The sequence below is a fragment of the Schistocerca nitens genome, chromosome 5 (assembly GCF_023898315.1).
Source record: "Schistocerca nitens isolate TAMUIC-IGC-003100 chromosome 5, iqSchNite1.1, whole genome shotgun sequence".
Classification (NCBI taxonomy): domain Eukaryota; kingdom Metazoa; phylum Arthropoda; class Insecta; order Orthoptera; family Acrididae; genus Schistocerca; species Schistocerca nitens.
In genome coordinates, this window is record NC_064618.1 from 134,885,441 (window position 1) to 134,909,397 (window position 23,957).

Consider the following 23,957-nt stretch of genomic DNA (forward strand, 5'->3'; position numbering starts at 1 on the left):
ACAGCTTTTGAATCTCCAAGTTGCAATGACCACTGTGCCCGAATGGCTCAGTGGTCAAAGCATCTGCCTAGTAAGCAGCAGACCTGGGTTGGAATCCCGATCCAGCACAAATTTTCAACTTTTTCCATTTAGTTTAATCAATGCCAGCCCGCAGCCAGGGCCTTTAATTCCTTTGTGTTGCTTCTAAGAAGAGTTGAGTTTTCACGCTGTTCAATATTTATCTCTTAAACCATCTGTCGTACAACAAAATAATTTTATAATTAGCTTCAGTATTATGCACTGATCAGCCAGAACATTACGATCAGCGACCTACTATCGATAAAATCCCGTCTATGCGATAGCCATGTCACCTGGCGAGGATTGACTGCAAGTCAGCCATACGCAAGGTGTATGCAGTATCAGTGGGCGTGCTGTTCGTGTGTAGAATGGGGAAGGTGGGCGGTTTATCAGAGTTTGACCGAGGGCGGACTGTGATGGCGTGGAGGCTCGGCTCACCCATTTCGGAAGCTGCACAACTTGTCGGTTGTTCGAGGAGTGCCGTGGTGAGCGTCTTCAACACATGGCGCAACCAAGATGATCCCACGCCCAGACGTCGTGGGGTTGGGCGGCACTGCTCATTACAGATGTCAGAAGTCGTAAGTTGGGCAGACTGGTCGGAACCAACATCAGACTTCAATGCTGGGCAGAGTACAAGTGTGTCTGCACACACAGCACACCAAACACTCCCAACGATGGGCTTCCGCAGCCGTCGACCTATGTACGTGCAAATGTAAACACCATGACATCGGCGACCACGACTGAAATGGGCATGTGACCATCGGCTCCGGGCGTTGGCGCAGTGGCAGAACGTTGCGTGGTCTGATTAATCCCCATACCTTCATAACACCGCTGGGACGGCGCGAATCCGTCGTCCTCCAGTGGAACAGCTCCTTGACACCAGTACTGCGGGATGGAGAGAAGCTGGCGGCGGCTCCATTAAGCTCTAGGAGACATTCGCGTGGGCATCCACGGGTCCAGTGGAGACGTGCAAGGCACCATGACGGCCAAGGAGTATCGTATACTGGTTGCAGACCGCATACACCCGTCATGGCGATCATGTTTCCCGATGGCAGTGGCATTTTTCAGCAAGATAATGCGCCATGTCACAAGGACAGGAGTGTGATGGAGTGGTTCGAGGAAAACAGTGGCGAGTTCCAATTGATGTGCTGGTCCCCCAGCTCGCCAGATCTGATCCCGATCGAACACGTCTGGGATTGAACGTGGCGTCAGAGCTCATCATGCCCCTCTCCAGAATTTACGGGAATTAGATGACTTATGTGTGCAGATATGTTGCAAAGTACACTACTGACCATTAAAATTGCTACACCTCGAAGATGTCGTGCTACAGACGCGACATTTAACCGACAGGAAGAACATGCTGTGATATGCAAATGATTAGCTTTTCAGAGCATTCACACAAGGTTGGCGCCGGTGGCGACACCTACAACGTGCTGACATGAAAGTTTGCAACCGATTTCTCATACACAGACAGCAGTTGACCGGCGTTGCCTGGTGAAGCGTTGTTGTGATGCCTCGTGTAAGGAGGAGAAATGCGCACCATCACGTTTCCGACTTTGATAAAGGTCGGATTGTAGCCTATCGCGATTGCGCTTTATCGTATCTCGACATTGCTGCTCGCGTTGGTCGAGATCCAATGACTGTTAGCAGAATGTGGAATCGGTGGGTTCAGGAGGGTAATACGGAACGTCGTGCTGGATCCCAACGGCCTCATATCACTAGCAGTCGAGATGACAGGCATCTTATCCGCACGGCTGTAACGGATCGTGCAGCCACGTCTCGATCCCTGAGTCAACAGATGAGGACGTTAGCAAGACAACAACCATCTGCACGAACAGTTCGACGACGTTTGCAGCAGCATGGACTATCAGCTCGGAGACCGTGGCTGCGGTTAGCCTTGACGCTGCATCACAGACAGGAGCGCCTGCGATGGTGTACTCGACGACGAACCTGGGTGCACGAATGTCAAAACGAAATTTTTTCGGATGAATTCAGGTTCTGTTTACAGCATCATGATGGTCGCATCCGTGTTTGGCGACATCGCGTGATGGTATAGAGTACGGCACTTTGAACAGTGGACGTTACATTTCAGATGTGTTACGACCTGTGGCTCTACCCTTCATTCGATCCCTGTGAAGCCCTACATTTCAGCAGGATAATGCAGGTCCTGTACGGGCCTTTCTGGATACAGAAAATGTTCGACCGCTGCCCTGGCCAGCACATTCTCCAGATCTCTCACCAATTGAAAACGTCTAGTCAATAGTGGCCGAGCAACTGGCTCGTCACAATACGCCAGTCACTACTCTTGATGAACTGTGGTATCGTGTCGAAGCTGCATGGGCAGCTGTACCTGTACACGCCATCCAAGCTCTGTTTGACTCAATGCCCAGGCGTATCAAGGCTGTTATTACGGCCAGACGTGGTTGTTCTGGGTACTGATTTCTCAGGATCTATGCACGCAAACTGCGTGAAAATGTAATCACATGTCAGTTCTAGTATAATATATTTGTCCAATGAATACCCGTTTATCATCTGCATTTCTTCTTGGTGTGGCAATTTTAATGGCCAGTAGTGTACATCCAGCGACCTACCAAGGCTTCATTGCTTTCATGCCACAGCGCGTCGCAGCTGTTATCAGTGTCAAAGGTGGATATACCGGCTATTAATTAGATAGGCGGCCATAAAGTTCTGGATGATGATTGTTTGTCGTTCTATGCCTGCAATCTTTCTGCTCAATAGAGTCACGCCTGACGCAGAACTTTTACCAAACCAACACCCAAACTTTTTCCCTTTATATTTCTTGGGGGTGGGGGGTGGAATCAAGAAAAAGTTTCGGAAAGGTTTGAATTTACTTTTACAGTTTGTTTGAAGTCGGTAGGTGCTACAGTTTGTTTTAGACGATAGCAGTATTGTGGGGATCATTGGCACGACACGAGCAGCACAGAGAGCACCTACATCAAGGAGAGAGTCTTCGTGGAAATGAGTTTCTGAGATACAGAGCGGCCGGTCTAATTAGACAGTAGAGAGGGATGCCCGTTTCCCCTGCCTCATAAGGCAGACTTATCAAAAATTAATGAACTGCCATGGAAACATGGTGCCCTTGGTAGGAATTGGCGGTTACGCCAAAGGTGAGGGATTCACTTTGAGGAGCGGACTCACTGATTACTTCAGCCGGCCGGGTTTTGATCGTCATTCGCAGTACTGGTCACAGCGACAACATCCAGCTCATTATAGCTATGGTTAAAGTATCGTTACAATATATTTACAAATTTATTACGCTGGACATAATATAACACATTTCTACGAGGGTTGGAAATTAAATAGTGGCAACTATTTATTCACAACCGATGCAAAAGAGTTACATCTTTGCACCTGTTACTGTCCTTCAAAGTAGTCACCAGCGTTGTATAGAACACGTTGCCAGCGATGTGGGAGGCGTAGTATACTGTTAGCAGAGCCTGTTTTGTTGATAGTGCGAATGGAGCGGTCTAAAGTTGTGGTGACTCTCGTGTACGACTGTGATGGTGTTATTCTCACGCATTACGTTCCTCCACGGCAGACCGTCAGTGCACAGTATTACTGCTCGTTTTTGGAGCATCACCTGCGACCAGCTTTGCGAAAGAAGCGGCGACACTTTCTGCGCAACCGACCCATCATTTTGCACGACAATGCGCGGGCGCATACAGCGCAAGCTGTGGTTGCTCTGTTCGGTCGATAGGACTGGGAAGTACTGTACCATCCACCAAACTCCCCGGACGTAAGTCCTTGTGACTTTGTTTTGATTCCGAAGATGAAGGAATGGCATTCGCTTCAGAAGTGTTCCAGAGATTCGACAGGCAGCCGCTCCATTCGCACCATCAACAGAACAGGCTCTGCTGACGGTATACTACGCCTTCCACATCGCTGGCAACGGGTTCTACACAACGCTAGTGACTACTTTGAAGGACAGTAAGAGATGCAAACGTGTAACTCTTTTGTAACGGTAGTGAATAAATAGTTGACACCATTTAAGTTCCAACCCTCTTATTTAATTGTGTTACTCATTTTTCTTCCGATTTCTGCTCAGATTAACTCATTTTTCATTTGGTTTTTCCACTCGGCATTGGCCACGTTTCACAAAATATGCTGCACGGATACCATCGCGATAAGCTGCTCGTCATCTGAGGCAGAGGAGCGGTCAGCCATTTCTGGTGGATGTTTCAGTAATTAGATCGGAAGAGTACAAATTACAAGTGCCGCCTGGTTGTCAGGTGCTGCTCAGTTCGACTTACTGCGACGTGTGGGACACGCCCGTCCTGTAATGTGTAAGCGTTTCCTGCAGGCAGAGCCACTATGTCGTGCGCACCCTAGGAAAACGGTCTGGTACGTTTGGATTGTGCAGTGCGGAGCGCAATCTCGCACGCGTTTTACGCAGCACGTTGCGGGAAATTTCCGTAGCTAAGAAAACGTAGCTTTACTGTAATAATGCTGGAGTATGTTTCAGGGCTCGCGTCTGGCGAACAGACCACCCACAATCACCCCTTTATCAATCAGGATTTCTGGTGCGTTATTCATGGCACTCTCTCCTACCACTGTACCAAACTGTAAAATTCATGTTTGTATAAATTTTATCTAACAGTATTGTGAATTTTAATAGCATAAAATGAACAATTACATCGTTGTATTCGTGAGATCTTCTGATTACGAAACTACTGTGCTTGTAAGGGTTAAGTCTGGATCGAATTGTCATCGTAATTAATTTCAGCGCAACGTTTACCGGAGTCTGTAATGTTATGTGTGCCTCACTGCTTTTTTTCTTTAACTAATTTGTGCCTGATTTTATTCTGAGAAGCTCAGTAGTGTATGTAGATACCGTAAATGTAATGTGATTCAAAAAGTACTTGAAGTGAAGTGAAACGCAGCTGGACAGCAAGAAACTCTTTAGCACGCAATCCCTTCCCCGCAACGATAGTATTAGAGAATCTTTGGGTATGGACTCTAAAAAAAAGACAGTTGATTTATTAAAAAAAAAAGGCTGTTAATCTGTATCTTGTGTAAAGAGGACGTGTTGCGAGGCCGTCGCTCAGAACGTATTGTTACATTTAATCAAAATTGATATTTTAGTGATAAAACCGAGTAAAGTATGTGTAAGAGTTGCCAAACATTTATGTATAGAAATTTTCTGGAGGTGAAGAATGGAAATATCTTGTTTTTGGATAAGGAGGTGAACTTCATTGTCGTCGCCGTCTATCAATCGACAGAATAGCTAAAATACAGGAAAAGAAATGCATTCTCTATAGTTTTCATTCAATAAGTAACAACCGCTCATAATTTCTTAATTACAGTAACTGGATTATGTTCTTGTACAATAGTATGGTGCCGAACTCCACTGACCAATTTTGATGTAGCAGGACGTGTAGTTTGAAAGAAGTTTTTGTTCCAAGCAATCGCCTTTTCTCACGAAAAAAGATTGCTGTTTGATCTTATTTACTTGCAACAGTGGTCCCTTAGGTACGAAAAGCTACGAAAACTTGGGCTCAAAGCTATCCGCAATATGGCCAAGTAACTAACAGAGTCTTATTTTAAACCTCAAAGAACAATAACTTTCTCCAAATTGCAATACGTCAACAACTGGTGCGGAAGCTGATCATTCAAGGAGGCAGCAACCAAAATTCAGGTACCAGTTACGACTTAAAGTAAAAATGTCAATCAAAAATCAATCTCCCTCCCTCTCTCTCTCTTCAAAACATATATAAATACTGATATTATAAAAAATAGTCATTTTTATAAGTCGTTTTCCTTTCATTAGCCTCACATGCACATTTATATTAATAATGTTAACGAACTAACCGACTATGACGATGACTTAATAGCCCAATCAACAGAGACCAAAAAAGGTCGAATATCGGGAATAGTTCGTGAAGTCAGAAATTTTTGTACACTGGTAGGAGAGAGTGCCACAAACTAGTAGAAATACTGACTGCTGAGGGATGATTGTGGGGGTGGAGAAGTGTTTGAAGGCAAATTTTCTACATTTTTCTTGAATAATTCGAAAACCGTGGCCTGCAGTGAACACGTATCCCAGTACAAATTTTAACTACATTAAATTTCCCATAAAAATGGCCTGTTCAGTAACACTAATAGTTTGCACATAACGAACCAGAGAATACGAAAATTTTGCGCGTGTTTTACGAAGTTCGGGTACAACATTACCGGCTGCATAAACCGACACAGGTAGGGGCAGCTGGGTCACCCTGTAAATATTAGTCTCACTTTGTTGGGTTAACAAATTTGCTTTTATCTTGTAAGGATGCGTTCAGGACATGAGCACCTGATAGTACCAAAAATTGTAGGTTTAAACTGGAGTGATTTAATAAAAATTCTAAATATTGGAAAATATTCGTATGTATAACCATTTCATTTCATTTTATGCCTTGTATTTTCAGAACGTCCGTGGCGCCGCGGAGCACTGCTAGCCTAGCTTGCTGCGCGCCCGCCAACGGCAACTCGGTCCAGAAACGGCGCATGCGCGCGCCGGGCGCTCCTGGTGGGGGAGGTCACGTGACCTGCAGGGCGCTGCCTCCGGCAGTTGCGCATGTGTGGGCCTAACACATGGTTGTGGCTTGTGCCGTGGTGATTCGCGGAGTGGAGTTGTCGGGCGAACCTTACGTTCGAGACCTCAGCACAGGTAAGACCAGTGCGAACTCTATGATACCCTTATTTGTCAGGCGCAACTACCCTACATTGTCCACTCTCACCACCATGGTCGTTACATTGCATCGATTATCGTGAAAGTGACTTTATGGATTTATTCAGGCAAGTAAGATCAAGCGGCCTTCTCCCTTAAATGTAAGCAGACATTATTTTGTCAGGTCATCGTGATACATGTACGTGGCCTGTCTTATATTTTGTATTTTTACATAGGGTAGCGCAAGTAATAGCTGTAGTACAAATAATCACAGTTTACATTAGTTTGTGAACGACAGAATCATGCAGGTAAGACAGGTCGGGTTGGACTGTGTGACGAACTAGAACGATAGAATAGCGTGTGAAATTGGTAAAATAAAAGTAACGAAGAGGGCAGAGGAAAAAGCACTGAATGACTTGAAAAGATAAAGAGAATGGTGATTTATTTCAGCATACAACAAAGAACTAAGATAGTTATTGCAATCATTGGGGAAATTACTAGGATTCCCAAACAAAAATGTTGCAGCTTCGTGGAATAAATCAGAGCTAGATTATACAGATACTTAAAGAGATGGCTTCTTCTAGAGGTGGATAGCTAAAGTGGAGGGCTCGATGAAATTTTTATTTGATTTGATAACTATCAACTGAATGCAAAATAAAAACTTCCAAACACAGACGAAGTTGTAAATCTATTGCACACCTTCCTTGGTAGCTGCAATTTCTAAAGTTTCCACTGCTCGTTTCGTACAATGGACTGCTGGGACAAGGAGCGGCTGTAAAAGTTCCTAGATTTATTCTAACAATAGATGAATCATGATGGTGCTGCTTTTCACAATATGTACCGACCGCAGCCGTCTGCATAGAGCGCCTCTTCTTACAATCCCTCACCAACCACGATTTGTTTTGTCTCTTTTCTCTCCGTAGACTTTACCTTAAAAAGGGAGTAAAGGTGTGAGCGGACTTACTAAGTGGTTAGCGCACAGTGTGTCCGGTTTTTGCTTACATTGTTTTTGTGAACTAGTTTGCAGTGGTTGTCCATGGCATTTAACAGCCGCCTAATGTCGTTTCCTCCCCGGCGTCTCTTCTAAAATTTTCTTTGCTGCTGGTACAAATAATCTACAAGTTTCACTTAAGTTTGTCTTGTCCACACTTTGTTTTTAAGTTTGATAACAAATTTAAATAACTGGAATTTCTTTAGTTTTACACAGAACATAGTAACCCATAGTAAAGTGCTGAAAAGATTCGTTCATAAGGCTATAAAAAATTTTCCTCTGTTAATGAAAACTGAAAGCTTGTTGTATTGCACTGTTTCTTTTCCTTATGGCTATCTCGTGTTAACTTCTCAGGTATGTAAATTATTCTACGTATTTCTAATGGACTTTTCCAGTTCTGGTAGCCTTTTTGCATACATGAAGTATCGTGTTTAATTTCGGGTTGTATGCAGATAATTTGACACTATCTCAGAGGAGTTGCCTGGAGGGTTTTCTTACTTCCATTGAAGACACATCTGCGAAACGAGCGCATGTGTTAACTACAGCTCCCCTTGTTAGATCTGGCGCTATTTGTATGCGCTAGATTGGAGAGAACAGGGGCCGTGTGCAACCCTGCCGTACTGCACATCTATTACTTCACCCGTTATCCATGTTGCCCAGACTTCAGAACAGATTGTTCTATAAACACTCGGAACACTGTTGTTCCTTTCATCATCTTGAAAAACTGCTGCTTCCTTGAACGTACTTCAACTACGTTGCCACTGTGCCCCCCCCCCCTCCCCACCCCCTTAGATGCCACGGCTGTGGCGACTGCGTCTTCCGCCGCGTCAGCCGACACGAAGACTTCCTGTTCTTAGCTTCCTCTCGCTCTCACTTTCCTTGACCGCGCTACGTCGCCTTGCGATCGTAGGGATGCTTCCATCATTCGTCAGCCTCGGCCAGGATCGTAGTGCCTTTTTAAATGGAAACGAAGAAATAAGCACATTCCTCTGTTTTAAAAAAGCTTTGGTCATCCTGGTATGCAAGATGAGGCGAAATAGCTTCAGACTTCACAAAAGTATGTAATAATTCCATACTTACCGAAGGCAAATGCTGAGGAGTGAATATTACCGAACCATCAAATTGTCATGGTTGCAAAATATTGACAAGGATTATTTACAGAAGAGTGGAAAAAAGTGGGTGAATACTTAAAGATAAACGTCTTAAACTAAATTAACATAGGACATTTTATTATTCGCTATTGGAGGGAAGGGAGGCAGTGATTGGCCAGATATTGATGTCCAGGTTTTCACGTGGTGCTCTCTTGTCTTCTGTTGTCCTCTTCAGGTCCACGTAATTTCCACTTCCCTTTATGTCGTCTATCATCTTGAATCTCCTCGTTCCTCTCAATCTCCTGCCACGCACTAGACCTTCCAAAGTGTCTGTTAAGCAGGCACTCCCATCTCAACGAATGTCCCATCCAGTTCTTCTGCTCTTATAAACCCTTTCCTATACTCTTTACTTATTCTTACCACCCAGCTTATCCTCTCCATTCTCCTCCTCTCATCAGTGTCCATGTTTGTCCCATAGAGCGTCACACTCCAGACGGAACACTTGCTAAGACTTTTCCTCAGACCTTATAGCGTGCCCCATCTTTCTACTGAATGCCTCCTTCGCCATAGCAAAGAGTGTTTTCACCACCTGACGGTAAGTAAAGTCTTCAGTAATCGTACTCCAAATTAAATGCTCGTACTAGGCTACTAATAACGTGTCCCATCTTAATACATGCCATTCTCCTTCCTTTTCTGACCACCGTACTCTGTTTTTGCTGTATAGTTTCTCACCCCGTATTCCATACAAACGTCATTCAGATCTTATTGCATTTTATTTGCAGTTCGTTCAGTTTCTGCCACTAATACCATGTCACCAGCAAGTCGTACACATTCTATTCTTTCCACCAATACACATTTTGCATTTAAGCCTTTCGCAATTATCTTTTCCAGGCATTAATTGAGCAATAAAGGTGAGAGGCACCAAACTTGTATAACGCCCCTTGCAATGCTGCTTCCTTCAGACATTTCACTTCCAGTCCTTATTCTTAGTTTCTGTTGTAAATATAGGCTCTGTACCAATCGTCTCACCTTCCAATCTACTCCATTCCTCTTAAAAATATCCATCAGCTTGTCTTATTGCACTCTGTCGAAAGCTTTTCCAAATCAATAAAAACAGTATAAATTTTTCTAAGTTTCTCAAATCTTTCCCTCTGATATTTAACAGGTCAGTAGCCTTTTTATCCTTTTCCTCTTCTAAATCCGAACTGTTTCTCCCGAATCCATCTATCAGCTTGCCATATAGCCTTCTATTCAGCGATCCCAGCAATAATTTAGAGGGAATTTAGCTACCTCTTTCTCTTCACATTTTTGTATCGCTTTCCTCAACTGGTGTAGTTACCGTTGCAATAGTCAAGCCATTCCCCTTCCTCGTATATCTCAGTCGAGGTAGACTTTCCTTCATTCTCCCGTCTCTGAAGGACAGTGAGCCTCAGTTTCATAATGACCTCAAAATCTAGGGAACGTTTGCTTTGCTTGTCTAACATTATCCACCCAATCATTTAGTGCGTAACTGCGAAGTTTTCCCACTGGCTTTCTACATCAAAACCAAAATCACTATAATTAGGTAAGCAAGAATGTCCTGATACCAAGAATTCGTGGTCAGTAGCTGAGGCTTCACGCTAATGTCTTGATTTTTCTTCACGAGACACAATGAAACTTAAATTTTCCTGTTTAAGCTAGTAGGTCTTTAAGATTTCGTGTGTCGAGGTTACACATCCTAAAAGATACCAATCCTTAAATATTTGAAGATAATCGCTTTAGAATTTCCAGAACCAACTCTTTTCCCGAGATGACGTAATCAGAGCTGACTGGAAAAGTCCCCGTAGGTACACATTTTGGCGACTGTAATGACTAGGTTTCCAGAAGGAACGAAACATGTTTCCTCTCTCCTTTGATTGCGGCATTGCAACTTACTGCAGGGTGCGTTAGCAGGAAGGCTTTTAGAGAGAACGCTCTCGTCCTTGTCGTATACTTCCTCCTACAGTTTCGCTGTCGTCTTCAAATATTCCTTTTTCACTTCCCAGGATGTCAGTCTTCCTCTACTCTCTGCTCCATCTTGATTGCAGACAGTCAGCTACTGCAAAAGCTCCATCTTCCTCAGCTGCTGTGTTCTCTCCTGCATTAAAAGGAAAATGGACTGATACAATATTCAGTGCCTGCGAAAGTATCAGAAAACGTTATCACACATTTAAGCTCAACAGTCCACTCTGGCAATTTACTCGATAGTTAATTCTCACTTATGAAACTTAAACTAATTATTAGTTTACCTGACCTAGAATGCTGATAGTCCGACGCTTTATCTTCTGTATCTTTATACGAATTACTCGTCAGTCCGCTTTAATTAGAGCCCACACACAGACTAAACAAACCATGCAAACTGTGACAGTGGACATGTTCCCACTGGGCTCTGAACACGTCTGCTTACTTCCATGCTCAACTGTGTTGCCAATCCTAGAGCAGTTATTTATATTATCTAGCCATGAATCTTTTAGGCTCTGAAAGCGGCTTCGTGAATAGTAATTTAAAGCGGAAAAAGTCCAAAATAACCAAAAATGGACTAGATTCCCTTGCGCTCTGAACTCCCCATACATAGCACGCTAGCCTGCGCCAATCACCTCGTCCAGTTGATTCGTGTAAGAGGTCGCAGTCCTTTCTCATACAGCTGACCTTTATACGATCGTCCCAGTTAATATCTTTACATTTATCTCTCCTAGGTATTTGAAATTATTGAAACGAGCTCAGAATCATTAGTAATGAGAAAGGTTGCTACATTTCTACATGTCGGACACATTGTGCCCTGATTTATCCAAGATCTTGATGACCGGACGTAGTTTAGGCTTGGAAGTCATTCACTTGTAAGGATAGTCGTGAAACACCTGTGTAGAGTCACTCCGCCTATAGCGCAACTCTAAAGACGCGTATTATTTGGTAAAGTAATTAAGACCACATTTCTAGTACTTTCAGTACATCCCTCGAATTTGTACGCAGTCTGGACACAAAAGGAGAGAATATTCTAAAACAAAAGGCAGCGGCAATTTAAACTAACGTCATCCAAAGTTAAATGGCGCGATAATCGGTGAGAACAAGGTACTTCAAAGAGTTCAGGGTTGTGCGCTACTCTACACTTCTACAACCTATTCCTTTCAAACAGCATCTCATTTCATTATATTGGTCCTAAAAGACGTGGCTCGTGATGGAGTGAATGGGACAGCCTAGAGGTCAACAAAAGCCCTGGAAGATTCTGTACAGAATGTGCAACCAAAGTTCACTATCTGAGGAAAAATATACAGACATGTATTAGTGGACTTCCAATATAGTGTGACCATCGTTCACCTTTGACGGCTGAACTCTGCTGGGGACACATTCAGTGAAGTATCTGGAAGTCGGTGGAGGAATGGCAGTCCATTTTACATCTACAGCTAAAACCAGAGAAGGTATGACATTTAGAAAATGTAGCAGACCTACTAAGGAGACTGCCTACACTACGCTTGTCCGTCCTCTCTTAGAATACTGCTGCGCGGCGTGGGATCCTTACCAGATAGGACTGACGGAGTACATCGAAAAAGTTCAAAGAAAGGCAGCACGTTTTGTATTATCGCGAAATATGGGAGAGAGTTTCACAGAAATGATACAGGATTTGGGCTGGAAATCATTAAAGGAAAGGCGTTTTTCGTTGCGACGGAATCTTCCCACGAAATTCCAATCACCAACTTTCTCCTCCGAATGCGAAAATATTTTGTTGACACGGACCTACATAGGGAGAAATGATCACCACGATAAAATAAGGGAAATCAGAACTCGTACGGAAAGATAAAGGTGTTCATTCTTTCCGCGCGCTGTAAGAGATTGGAATAATAGAGAATTGTGGAGGTGGTTCGATGAAACCTCTGCCAGACACTTAAATGTGAGTATCGATGTAGGTGTAGTGATGTTGGACTTTGGGGTCTGGACTGACGTCTACGTTACACGTCATTCCACAGTTGTGCCATTGGGTTCAGATCGGAACCCTTGGCAGGTCAGTCCATTTCAAGAATGTTGTCCACGAACCATTTCATCACAGGTGCTGCTTTATAACAGGGTGCAATGCCACGCCAATACAATCAGTCACCGAAGTGTACCTCTGCTGTACACAGCACGCAATGCTGTGAATTGTGATCATATCGTTCCACATTTAGCGTTTTCTCGAGTGTTATAAGGGATCACACCCTATCTGTGAAAAACAGTCCCATATCGTATACGTCACCATCTCCGCACTACACTGTTGACACTACACATGGTAGCAGATAACGTCCTACAAGGCATTTGCCAAATCCAAACCCTTTCCTCGGATTGCCACGGGATATAGCGCCATTCATCGCTCCAAATCACTCATGGCCAGTCATCTGCTGTCCAGTGGTGTCGCTCTTTATGCCACCTGAAGCATTGTGTAGTACTGACCTCAAATATGCGTGGCTTATGAGGAGCTGTTTGACCCTTGTATCTCATTATTTTTCACACCCTACGCTAAGACTGCTGGTAGCACTCGCACAACTGATTGATTCCCTTTGCTGATTTCATGTGACTTTATACAACCAGCCTCCACAGTGTTTGACAGTTCCGGTCAGTAGGCCTACATGAGGTGTGCCTGGTCTCGGTTGAGTGCTCGCGCAGAATAACGTGGCCAGAAGATGGGCAATCGGCAGGGCATGTGTGGGGAGAACAGTAGTGGTGGGGGTTAGGGGCAGGCGCTGCAGGGGAAAAGCCAAGAGCTGGAGGGAAGTGCCTAAGCTCACATTTTTTGTAAATATTAAGCTCCTCCACGCCCACCCTTGCATGGTGACAGTTCACAAAGACGTCACCTCTGCTATGGTTAGTATCTAAAAAGTACTCCGCTGCAAGTGCAACAAAAGCAGAGATTTTTCACGAGGCTTGTTAACCATTTGTAACTTTCAGAGAAGCGCCATGAGTGGCGAATTTTGTGTAAAACTTATACATTTCTCTTGTTGCTATTTAAAATTTGCTTCTTTTGCCAAAACAGAGCGGAGTTTATACGGTGTCACTTCACTAACATGTTGTCCAGGCGCAATTGTGAGAGAATTCTGAAACAGTGGTTTATTACGTGGGAAGCTGAGGAATAAGATCAGCAGCTTATGAAAACTCATATCCTCAGTACAAAAATAAACATGTAATGTCTTCACTTATGTTCTAAAACCCACAGTGTTCCACTTTCCACCATCCATTGAGGGCCCTTAAAAATACATTCTTCCATCGAGAAAGTGTGTAGTTAGTGGAATAACATGGCAGATGACGAAGTTCTGTAAAATAACCATATGGCCAAATACTCTCCTCTTTGAATGCTGTCATTTACCAAAATCTGAATCCCGTTGTGGATATTTCACTCTGGCTTTTACCACTGGCGCGCGCGATCGCAAATGAAAGTGCTACGTCAGATCAACTTTCTCGCGATTGGTAACAGATAGCCCTCCATCCAACTCTAAAGAAAAATTCAATATATTACCTAAATTTCGTACGTAGCAACACATGTAATATGCACCAAACACAAAATCATGGCATCCCTATATTTCACTGGATTTTTACAAATTTCGCCCCGTTTCTTACTTCCACGCCAATATCACAATAAGTACCATAACGAATGGTGGGCACGTCATGAAGCTGACATATAAAGCTATAAGTAAGCAAAAATAATTTTTTTAGAATAGTTTCTGTAACATCGCTTGAGAAAGAGTGTAGGGAGTGCGTCTCGATTCTGTCATGGGCGATCGGCAGAAAGGGGACACACGCTGTCGACCTCCCGTTCCGAACAAACGAATAAACTAGCCCTCACCGAGAGTGGTGGCGCTGTGGTTATCACACTGAACGCGCATTTGCGAGGAAGACGTTCAAACCCACGTCCGGCCATCGTTATGTTTTCCGTGCTTGTCTAAACCGCTTCAGGGACATCCCGGGATGGTTGCTTTGAAAGGGAGCGGCAGAATTCCTTCCTCTTCCCCAAACCAACCAACCAACCAACCAACCATCTCGCCCAGCACTTTGGACGAAAACTAGTCCAGCACATCGGCCACCGTACCCTGCGCGGACTGCAGCTGCGGTCCTTCCCTCACGTTTCCATTTCAGAATCACATGACCAACACTCTACTTCGGCGGTTTTAGAAGTGTTGGAAAGTCCCTGATGGATTTGCAACTCAGTGATATCCAATGGTTAGCCGACGTTAGAAGTAATATAGCTCTATTGACCAACCCAGTGTACTGTTATTGCTTCTCTGCTGACAACACAGTATTCTCCGCGTCCTTTTATACTGGCGAATCTGCCTGTGGTGACATACAGCGCTTAGTTTCGCATTGCGTAGGGTGTGTCCAGGTACTTTCGATCAGATACCACTCTCGAGCAAACTACAGATTCCCGTACTATCTAGGACATACTCACAGTTCATTGTTTTATCCAATACAAAATTATCTTCGTAGAAATTAACATACTCCGAAAATATGTTCAAAATATTCAAATGTGTGTGAATTCCTAAGGGACCAAACTGCTGAGTCCCTAGACTGGCACGCTACTTAAACTAACTTATGCTAAAACGACACACACACACACACACACACACACACACACACACACACACACACACACACACACACACAGCCGAGGGAGTATCTATCGCGTGATACGTAAATCATGACGTAAGATATGAACTGCGGAAACAACACATTTGAGTAGTTCCGAAGTTAGTACTTGATCTTTTCTTTAAAACTCTCAGTGAATTGAAAATTTCTTGACAGGTGAAGCACAGATGAACAATCTATGCATGGAAGTAATATTAGTGTGTCCCAGAGAAGTGACAGCACCATAACGATACATTTCACACTTTGACGTGACGGACAGTTAGAGGCTATCAGACCTTTGAGGTGATAAATCGCAAGACATTGTTCAAATATTCAGTTATTGGCAAAATATCAGTAGGGCTCATAGGTGTTAATATGTAGAAGATGAAATTGAGCGCTAGAAGAAATGTTGAAATGTGGTAACCTGTTTTATGGTCAGTGGTTATCGACTATTTGGGAGTGACAACTTGTAGGGGATAAGCTAAGATGTGTGAGAAACGGGGAACTTGGATGCTTTGGTAGGATAATACGTGAAACTTATTGGCAGATTAAGTGTCGAACTGGGTCTCGAACCTGGACCCTTTACCTTTCGCGGGTACGTGCTTTGACGAGTGAGCATTCATCAGTCACTATCCGCCCTCACAACTTTACTTCCGCCCACACTAAGCTGCAGAAGTAAAAATTCATTCTGGAAACAATCTCTTAAGGACCTAAGCTGTGGTGTGGCAAAATCGCTGCAATAAACCCACCCACGGTTCCTGTTGCACAGCTATCGGGCGTCACTCCTAGGGCGATGAATTTAAAAGGAACCGGCAGTGGTTAAGCTACCATGAACCACAGCAACACATTTATATAATTTTTCATCAATGCATTGTTTAATACGACCTGCAAACTGTGCTAATACAGAGTAGCTATATCTTAATCCGGAATTAAACTGCCACATCAATAGCGTTAAAAATACACACTAATTTTCTATAGCATGAATCCATTCCAAAAAATCTCAGGAAGACTGCTGTGAACTACACAAATTTTCACAATGTGACAGTGATCTAAAACCTTACGGCTATTTATACCACGTGTGCTGCAGCTACTTTACTGCCATGATCTCTACTGCCTTGATAATGCAAAGTTAAATTGTGAAGTTTATGACCAGTTTGATACGTAGTTACGCAATGAAAAGACATATGACATGAGTCGTGACAAGACCACTTTTGTGAAGTTTTAAGTGTTATTCAGACCTCATTTCCTAGTCGACAACGCTTTCGATATTGTCTTCCCCGGAGAGTACTAAACATTTATAGAACACAGTAAGTTTGATTACCGCCGGAATATGGGTCCATTTTCAGTGCGCATCGACCTTGTTTCGTAGATAATTGTATGCTCGCACTGCAAAACCAAATACAATTTATGTGGTTTACAATATGATCTAATGAAAACGGCTTAAGAGTTTGCAGGAAAACTTTTTGTAAAAACTGACCAAAAATAGCTATTTTGGCGTTTTTAGAAAAGTGGTCAACTTCGCCCTGAATTTGTCAACTATAGGAAAGCAGTAAGAGAATGACATTTTATATTCTAAGACCTTGTATTGTCAAGTTGCGACGTTCAAGGTTTCAGGTTCATCCCACAGTTACTTCCGGAGATATAAAAAATTAAATATCAGATTTCTTCGAACGTCTACTTCTTCGCCTGACTTTACTTCAAATCATACGCATGAAAATTGATCAAGAAATCTGTTATTTCGCTTAAGAGAGCGAAAAAAGTTGTACAAGAGAGCCTAATTTTGCTTATTTCAAGAAAATATTGCCGGAGATATTCTGCCTCAAAGTTCTCTAAACCTCACGGATTCAACCCCGATAGCTGCACTATGGGGTCAAATATCTCTCTGGAAGTATTGAAATAGTGATCTTGAAACTTCACCAAAGTTTTCTGGGAATATATGCGAATGTTCATACAAAATTTCATGAAAATCAGTAATGGTCATGCGAGAACCTCCAGACAACTTGGCGTGGAATGACCCACATACATTACGGAAATTTAACTAATACAATAAAGTTAGTGAGAACGTTATTTTTTTTTACAAATTTCAGCCATCTTAGAGCGATTGCACAAACAAAAGATATGAATCGATTAGATTTTTCTCTATTTTTGCTCCCTAATTCGCATATTTTTTGTACTATTGAAACAGATTTTATTTCGGCTCACCCTTGTCACATGTGTCGATCGGGCCGCATACCCTGTCCGCTGTTACTGGAGGAGGGACCAAGACAGTTTTGTGACAAGCGAAAAGTAGCGCAAAAGAAAAGGGGAAGAGGAGGAGCAAGGAATAGTAAGAGGATTGTAGTGGGAAGAGGAGGAGGAAGGAGTAGTAAGAGGATTGTAGTGCTCTGAAACGGGAAGGGTGCAGATGTGTATGAAAGACAATGAGAGATTCCGACTGGAGTGTGTTGTGCAGCAGTCCATGAGATGAACCCCTTTCCGGAATGCAGACGCTTGTCTTTTCGGCTACTAGATGTAGTCACTCTTTGTGCGTGATGAGCCACTGCAACAAAAAATGTAAAGAGAAAATTTTACGTTTGTTTTCTGATTACATATAGGCTTCTCCATTTCGTCTCGGTATCTTCGTCCGACGTGTAACAATTTTTCTGCGAGTGGCTGGCATTTTCGAAGATTGACCCTCCACTGCTGGTGGCGAACTGGAGTCGAGCTCATGGCTGGGACATGTATGTACTAGGACTGTTGATATTTTAAAAAATATTGGTAATTTGATATACTGATAATTAAAAAACGTCATTATCTGCCCTCGATATAACTAAAGTATATACACGGAAAAACTATCGACGTAAAGACCTATACAATATCGGCTCCATATTGTAAATATACTGCCGATTTTAAAGCTGTATATTTAAGTATTGGCTGGAAATAAGACGCAATTATACGTGTTGTAAGAGTGTTAGCCGAAGGTACTAATGTTTTTCCGTAATTTTTCTGCAAACACTTTAGTTAATCAATGATGAAAAACTGAATTAAAATTTTTTAAGTTTAAAGTGAAAGAATTTTGTGAAATATTCCGAAAGTTGTTACGTTTGTGGTCCCTTCGTTCTTAAAATCGGTAAGGAACGATAAAACTGCATTGCATGACGACTGGATCGGAAGTACCGAGACGCATTAATAAGTTGCACAATCGCTTTAAAACAGGAATATTGAAATGGGTTATTTGCTCGACCAGTGCTGAAAATGTTTTCCGCGGTAACTTGTGAAAACCTGCAGAATAAAATACACCATAAACTTATTCATTCAAAAGATAATTCTGATCGTTAATTTCTGTGGTTGTTGCCAGAGCTACTGTTGTTTCCCAGGTATATCTTTCCTCAGATTACAAATTTTTAGTCAGCGTGATACGACTTACGGGGAACTGCAGAGCATCATCGTGTAGGCCTATGCCTTCAACAACTTGAGGCATTGCAGGTTTTCCATTCCACATCATTAATTTAAACCCCCGAAAAATCATGTCTAAATTATGCAGTTGACGCAGCAGAACCTTAAAGTATCTTTTTTTCTTCTGCGTACTTATTTGCTGCTGAAACACAAAGAATTGTGTGCTCAAGCAGGACCAACTTGCACTTTATCCTAATGCCCTGGTTTTACTATATTTCCACGTAGGTTTCAAATAATATCTATTTTTCCTCTTTGTCGAAATCAAAGAGCTTTACAATAGACTCAATGGAGACAGTTGGAAGTGGTAGATCGTCGTCTCCTACGAATTGGTGCTCGTAAATTGTAAATGGTTTCTCAGAGTCTTCAGAATAAGAGCTAAATCCCCATGAAATAGTTCAATACCATCCTTGTGATTCATCTGAAATTGATAAGCTGTAAAATGAAGCTAATAAATAAAAATATTAAAATGTTACGATATATCATTGAAAGCTCTTGCATAACTGCACTACAGTAGTGTTATGACAAGGAAAAGCTTGCACCAAATACCCGCAGGACTTCGATAAGAGTTTGTGATGCTCTGATTTAAACTCGTATGGAAACATGTAGTCCTCCACTGAATCTTCTTGCGAAGGATAACAAACAAGTGTTTCTATAGCGAGTCTTTCGTAAGCTGCCTCCTTCGTTGGTGTAATTCTTTCCTAAGGATTCTTCCGATTAGACTGTCTGCCTTTCCACCGTTAGAACTGTTACCTTATACGCTGCGGGCAGATCTTCCTAGATACTTACCGGTTGTGAATGACAGCGTAGTCAAAGGGTATCGGGTCATTACTCTGTCCGCGCAGTCTCCATACATTTAATAATTTTATTACGACGTGAGCTCTATGTGGACAGATTCGTCGTCCGCGTTCATTCTCGGAGAGCTGCAGATTTTATTAGCGAATGATTTAAAATGTGTATCGCGAACGGTAACGGTCCCCTTAGAATTTTTCGAGGTATGGTACTTTCGCTTCTGACTATCCCATTTACCAGCTGCATACCGAGTTTTGTTTGTTAGGAAGAAGACAATACGAGCGCATTCTTATTCCTGTATTCCATAAGAATGAAATTTGTTTTTCGGTTGATGAGGACTGCATCGAAGGCTTTTCGGAAGTAGAGGCCACTTGGACTCTTATGTACAACCGTCTCGATTTCGTGAAGGTATGTGGAACCCGTGGGCTTAAAATCCGTACCAGTTAATTCTTGGTGGAAACTGGTATGGTAAGGATGATATTTATGGCGATGCAGCACACCATCAACACTAGTCTGGCTCATGCCTATTCCCTTGCGATTTGACGCAAACTAGCACAAGGATCTCGAACCACAGTGGCAACAGTACCAATTTCCGTTTCCTCATTAGTAACTTTCCTTTTGCCGGATATGTTTCCGATGCGTTAAAGATCCAGTTCTCAATTTATCATGCATATATTTAAATGTACGACGTGTAGGGTACGTACGTCGAGGATATTTCAGCATGTAAGTCTATAACTCACTGAATTTCATTGGCATTCTCTGTAAATGAGTAGCGTATGGACTTATTCTTCGAAGGAATAAATCATTCACATTCGCTTGCGTCGACGATAATAGTCTTACCGTTCCTATTAGTGTTGTTTTGCGAAACAGTCGAATGTCAATGGCACGTTAGATGGATACGACATATTCGGCGAATATTTACTATTTGTATGACATACGAGAGAGAATTGTCAGAGCATGTGCTTCGATAAAGTGCCAAAGTGATAAGGAATACCACTCGATCCACGATAAGAAGATTGCAGCACTGCATTGATACCAATGGTTATCACTTCGAACACGTTCTGTAAATGGACGTTCCTGCCACCTCTGTGGCCTTCGTTGACCCTCAAAGACCATACTGTTACACATAATTGGATTCGTCTCGATAGCCGCTATCAGAAAATAAGTACCAAACTACAGCATCCCATTTAAAAAAACGAAGTTGACCTTCATATCTCTGACGCGACTCCACCTAGCAACAAAAAACCAGCGTCATATTATGGGCCCCGTTGTCCCATGAAAATTTGTCCCGCAAACTTTTCAGCTACTATCATACTTTCGGAGTTATTCTAGGTGGCAATAGTCACCCTGTAGAACGCTGTGTTGTTTCAGCGACTTTCGATGAACTGTTTGTGGATGAGGAATAGGTTCTTACGCATATCTTTGTTGTTCCGTGTGGCTAATATACACCATGGCGAGCCTCCAAAGTATAAACCCTAGGACGGCTAATCTTTGTTTTCCCGTAAAATTGAGGTCGAAGAGGGAACGGTGAACCCACTGATATTAAAACAGTCTAATTATATAAAATCTCAACATTCGAAAAGATCTATAGTTTAACGAAGGCAGTAACTTAAATGTGGTTGATAGTTATAAATATTAGGTTGTCAGCAAAAAACTAGCCAATTAAAATGCAGAATACAAACAGTGTTGATAAATAACACGAATTACTGAGTCCTCAACTTCAAGGTAGGAGGCACGCTTCACAATTCTTCGTAAATGTGTGTTACATACACGACTGACACAGGGCACAATACTGTTTTGATTTACTTAGATTGCTGTACTTCTTATCTTTAGTTCTAGCTTCTTTTACACAAAAGTGGCACTGACCTTTTACTGTAGGACGCAGATCTGTATATGTTGTCACTTCATTGATTTTCTTTTGTGGAACACTTTCTATTGACAGAATAATTTGGTTAGGTGACCCTTTTGCATTAGTAATGCTTTCTGCTACCTCAGATTTCACTAGTTCCAACCCAGCTTGCAGAATGAACTGTCTCCGTTTGTTGTTTGTCATTCCATATTGGATGTTGCTGGATGAATGTGGTGGCTATATTGTAGCACAGATATCGAGAGTAAAAAACTGATAGAGGCCATCTCTTTTTTGCCCTGTTGCCATTTGATCAATGGTATAAATTCCATATTTAGTGGAATTATATGTATTTACGTGGGTTTTATTCTTCTCTCCTCCTTCAGTGCCTGTCTTGGTGCATTGTTGGTGGCGTCAGCAAGTTCTTACTTGGTTTTGTTTTTACTATGTAGGATACGAAAATAGGTTGCCTACCTGTTGCGTGTGAACAATAATATTGGCGAATATATCTGTTGACATGACTTGTTTATTACGTGTGGAATATGCTCCCCGTGTGACTGGAGAGATCCTACTTCAGTAACTTTGTGTAGTTAGTGTCGGTATGCTGGAATTTTTCATCCAGTATTTTTCACAGGTAGTGCCAGACATGTAACGACACTTGCTGAAACTCGATCGTCCTTGGACACTATACTTTTCCTGTATGGGGTTCGATATTCATTACGTCTGTCTGTTACGTCTGACATAAAGCGTATAAGGAAGCCACCCTCGGGTGGTTTCTCCTTCATAAATTGAAGTAGCGTTCTCTATAAACATGCTAAGCATATCATCAACGTTGAGGTGCACTCCTTGTTTATATTGTTGTGGAAACCTATCTTTCACTTTGTTGGAAACTTCACGGATTGCTGTGGAACTTGTCTGCTTACTTTCTTTGCTGGCATATAGTTTTGTCATCACTCCTAATGATTCTAACAAGTTCCTTGCAACATTCTCTTGGCATAATACCCTTGTAAACATTCCGAGCTATTAGATTTGACAAGAGAGCGTGTACACTTACTGAATTGTTATTTGCACCCATGCGTGCCAGTGATCCTATAAAGGCACACAGTTTTTTCCTAATAGAAATAACATTTAGTCTGCCTCTTCATTTGAATGGTTTATTATAACGTCCATGAGAGATCTAAAAAGTAACATAAAGGCTTCTCCAGGAAATGACAAACACCGGCGAAATTATACCTGCCTGCTCCCTTACTATATTTGAAAGAGACCACCTAGGTATTCTGGGCTTTGTGATTACATACCTTCTTCCAGACTTGGCCACCATCACAAACTGATGGTCACTATTTGAAGCTACATTGTCTTCATAGTCTTCATTGTCTCTAACGTCCACACCACTTCCTCGATCTGACTCATGCTCCATAACACCATCCTCATCTTCGCTTTCACTGTGTGTTAAAATCATGTAAAGTTTTGTTCATAATTCTTTCTAAACATGATTCAGTTAGACTTTTAGATAAGTCTCGGTGTGAACAGCTGGGAACTGAAGTAAGTCTCATTTTTTCCTTTCAAAGCAGTAGTTTTTCTAGAAATTTTGACACTGAAATTTCATACAGTATTCAATAAATAACTCAAAGGTAAAATGACGTATATTTACTTAAACAGTTGTGGGTTGAACGAACCTCTGCCACCCCACCCCACCCCCTCCTCTGCGATTAATAAAGGCATGAGGAAGCGTTCTCTCTCTCGCAAGCACGCACACAGAAACCACTCCTGGTACTGGTAACCTGTTGGGTTTCGTAACTCGGCGCCTCGTCTGTTTACCTAACGACTTAACAGTTCGCTCAGTGCAGACTCCACACATGCTCCTTTCAGAGCACCTTTGCGTACAGATCTCTCTCAAGGAACCGCAGTCCCTGTTGCTCCTTTGCCTGTGAGCTTTATAGCATTCTGAATGTCCAAACGCTGCTAAACTAAATGTCGGCGCATAGCCTTCGTGATCGAACCTCATCGACACAAATGCTGTACGTAGGATTTACTTTGAATTAGGCAGTTCGCTGTTGTTGAACGGGGGTACTTCACAATGAAAGAAGCAAGGTCTTGGATCTTGGGTCAAAGAACAAGCGTTGTGACCAACAACCGTTATGTGGAAGGGACCCACATTTGTGGATATGTTTCTGCATTTGCACATCTTGTGTAAGTGAAATGGAATGAAAAGATACGGATCACTGATCAGGCGAATACAAGGTAATATCAACAGCAGCACAGAATGATATAACGGGTGTAGGATTTGTCAGAATAGGAAAATAGGACGTAGTCCGCGAACAGTTCAGCGATAAAATTGCTCCCGTCAGAATCGACTGCAAACTAACGCCAACAATAGTTCAGGTATACACGACGTCACAATCAGAAGATAGAGATAAGGATACTGAAAGGGTAATTTGTTATGTTAACGATGATGTAATAATTATGGTGAATTGGAACGCG

At 42.5% G+C, this 23,957-nt stretch overlaps 1 protein-coding gene across 2 annotated transcripts in view; it reads left to right on the top strand.

The window, feature by feature from the left end:
- The window catches only part of LOC126260932 (alpha-1,3-mannosyl-glycoprotein 4-beta-N-acetylglucosaminyltransferase A), an 815,533-nt gene that overhangs the window by 448,644 nt on the left and 342,932 nt on the right, over positions 1–23,957 (top strand). For both annotated transcript variants that reach the window (XM_049958432.1, XM_049958433.1), the window contains exon 2: positions 6,483–6,724. The gene's annotated coding sequence lies outside the window, so the exon portion shown is untranslated. The remainder of the gene's footprint in view (positions 1–6,482; positions 6,725–23,957) is intronic.